General features: G+C 34.4%; 1 pseudogene; it reads right to left on the bottom strand.

Annotated features, from left to right (window-relative positions):
* Positions 1-659: 659 nt before the first annotated feature.
* Positions 660-3434, bottom strand: LOC113072894 (homeobox protein otx5-like; annotated as a pseudogene).
* Between the last annotated feature and the right edge of the window lie 232 nt (positions 3435-3666).

The following is a 3666-nucleotide window of genomic DNA, read 5'->3' as shown; positions in this document are numbered from 1 at the left end:
ACAGAGAGAGAATAAGTGAATAAATCAAACTTGCAATTTTATTTTAATTATGACAATGATTTTTTGGTGTAGATAGTCACTGAATCAAAATCCTCACTATAAACTGTTAAGGGCATAGTATATGTTATATGTCTGGGAATGTTTGGCAACTGTTAATGTTAATCAACTCTATAGAAGTTGACTTTCAACTCTCAATGCCTCAGATTTCATTCTTATTTCATGTAATATCTGAAAATAATAAATATATAAATACAATTAAATTAAACAGAGGACACAAATTCACACATTTGAACATTTTATTTTAAATACATATGCATTATTTTACAAAGTGACAGGTTGTGTGAGCATAATTTAATGTAGAATAAATATCCCAACTGCACTGTAATACCTTAAAAGAGCATGAATTAATAAATAAGTTCTGAATTACTTTCTGGTGTAACCATAGACTACTGTTTCCAATCTACTCTTTGGTAGAAAATATTAATAAATAAAGTCCGTCATATAAATAAAAAGTCTAATGTGGACATCTGATATTGCTCTGTAACCAGCACTTGCACAATACCATGCTTCCTATATAATACAGTCCAAACGAAATAATTCTACTCTTCAAGTTAACCCAGTCTTTGTCTCCTAGGTTATGGATGTTTGCAAGATTACTGTTAGATCATCTGGCCATTGAAGTTCCACAGGCTGGCTCCATTTCCCCAAGGACATCCTCCAGATACTGAGAGGACAGATCTTGGAAGTGGGGCCACAGGCTGCTCCTCAGCGAGCCTGTCCAATGGGCTTCCACAGTCAGTGTAAGACACGGAGGGAGAGCAGTTTTCCAGTCCCATGTCCCAAAATTGCAGAATCAGAAGAGGCAGGAGAGGTGGCAAGTGACTCCAGGTCACTAACACATCCAACTCTGGCACTCCCATGAGGGTAAGGAGGTGGTGGGTAGAGGAAGAAATGGCTCTCATCCTTGTAGGAATTCCAAAACTCTGTGCTGGTAGATTCCATTGTGCACTCAGGAGAGGACTGTGTGCTTCCTCCAGAGCTCCAGCTGTCTGCAGCTTGCAGATCAGAGGGAAGAGAGGGAGACAAGAGGTTCCCATCAGCCTGTTTTGTCGTGGCTTAATAGCAGGTGTGCTGTAGGTGGTTGGAGGAAAGGTAAAGTGCTGTGGAGATGTTTGAGCCATCTGAATGTTGAAGGATGCCTTTGAATGCCTCTATGGTGGCCACTGGCCCCAACACTAGCCATGTGAGGAGTAGAAAAGGGCTGGGCAGAGGAGAGGTATATCCAGCTGTGGTGAGGTCCAAGTGGCTCTGTTCTTTTAGGGTTCTGGCCCTCTTGTTCTGGAACCACACCTGAAAAAACAAAACAAAGTTATGTTAGCAGTGTTAATGGTTAACATTTTTATACTTTTTAACATGTATATGAAAACAGATTGTTTTCTATATTGATGTTGGCATACCTGAATACGTGACTCTGGAAGGCCTGTGGCTTGAGATAGACTTTCCCGACACTAATACCAGGGTAAGGAATCCACGCTGAAAGCCATTTTAGAGTTCTAAATGCTCTTGTTAAAACTGGTTCGCTCCTGCGGCCTTGCAATCTTACTGGCCTGTGAGCTTCCATCTTGAGCTGTTAGAGAAAAAATACATGACATGTTGGCAAAATGCATCAAGAGGATATAAGAAATATTAATATTTCAGAAAAAAATCTTAAAATATCTTTCAAATATGTAAAATAATATTTCACAAAAGTTACATAAAATAAATACTTAATAATAATAAAATAAATAAAAGGAATTCTTACCAATGCAGTCAGTCCACATGTCTTTGAAGGATTTCTGATTGTAGAATGAAAGGATGAGTAGGTCAAGCTGAACGCTTTGTTACTGCTCCTTGTGCTACAACTGAAGGTTGCCAATATTTATACCTGCCCACTTGATGGTCCAGAAAGGGGCTGTCCTAACACTTGTACACTTAAAAGGTTAAGTGGGCTCTGTGATCTCTAATTGGGCAAGTCACACCTCCATTCCTACCACACCTTAATTTACACTTCATTCATCCATCCATCATCTTTTGTTGTTAATCACAAACACTTGATCAATTTGCAAACATGTCAAGACAATTTGTAAGACTGTTTATAGAATACTGCTTATGTTTTAACTAGCCTATTACGGCTTACTAATTTTGAAAAGAAATACTTTTGCAGGTACATGACCATATCTTTATTAGGATTTTACATAGCCTACATTTATGCATGTATGTATGTATGTATGTATGTATTTAAAGTAATTGAAAGTCTATAAATACATTTTACATTCAGCTTGCAAAGTTTATGGTGAATTTATTTAAAAATAATCAGAAATGTAAATATATTTAAACAATAATAAAATATGTACATAATAGCATTTTTATTCTCTCAACAAATATTATTATTTGTATTTATTACTATCAATAACAATATACATTATAATTATGTATTTTTACCGGATATACATTTAAAGAAAAATGAATATACAAATAGTATGTATCTTTTATTTTATGTGTATATACTAATTTCAAGTATAGAAGTTTTGTATAACCACAATGTCGTTTTAATAAAAAAGATTTTTAAAACTGTATTTCAAAAGAGTAATTGTTACAATACTTAATATTGGTATAGATATGTATGATCATGCCACACTGTTTCTCATCACAGTTTGTATTAAATGATGTGAACCTAAAAGTATCTAGTTTAGGAATAAAACATTATTTTGTGTTGGAACAGTCTCTTAACAATAAAAAGGTACATATACTCTATATTCTTAATATCATACAAGAAATAGAAAGATTTAAAAATTTCAGCATTTTGTGATAATCAAATTTAAAGATTACCTTGATCGTAGGTGTGAATGATGTTTGATGAATGTGTTCACACCTCTTTGATTGATATGCCCTAATCTGTTTATACAATTGCTTCTATGAAGCCAACTCCAACACATCCATGGTTGTAAATACTCCTTTATCAATATGAATAGGCTCCAGTCACAGATGCCTATAGGTCTATATAATATTTTACCCTGACAATAATAATAATAATAATGTCATTATATCTCCCGTACCATATTTCCAAGTTATTAGAAAAAGAAAACACTTTTTAAAAAGCAGCACTGGAATGCTCTTATTTAAACAATGAATACAACAATAAATCTTAGCTCTTCTATTAAATATTTTAAATTATGGCTAATGTACAGAAAAATCTGCTGCTCTAAGGTCAGCTTCAGTATTGTTGGTACAGTTTGGGCTAAACTAATATCTGCATTTCTTATTACAATAATTAAGTATATTTAGTATATTTATTTAATTGTTTTGTAATTTTACATGTTCCTGGTTAAAACATCTGTTATGCTGCAAGATCACCTTATTGTCCCAAGGCCTGGTGAATTTCTGATCTTGGTCATCCTTCCTCATTCGGGATCTTAGCATAATAATGGCCTACAATGGCAAACAATAGTAATATCTCAAATGTGAAATTTGAAGTCAGTGGGCTCTATGATCTCCAATGGGCAAGTCACACATGCCACACCTTAATTTACACTTCATTCATTCATCCTCTTTTGTTGTTCATAACAATCACTTGATCAATTTGCAAACACGCCAAGACAGTTCTCAAGACTGTTGACAGTAATATGT

The sequence above is a fragment of the Carassius auratus genome, unplaced genomic scaffold (genome assembly GCF_003368295.1).
Source record: "Carassius auratus strain Wakin unplaced genomic scaffold, ASM336829v1 scaf_tig00010876, whole genome shotgun sequence".
Taxonomy (NCBI): Eukaryota; Metazoa; Chordata; class Actinopteri; order Cypriniformes; family Cyprinidae; genus Carassius; species Carassius auratus.
Note: the sequence above shows the minus strand (reverse complement) of the source record. Positions and strands in the feature narration are given on the sequence as shown.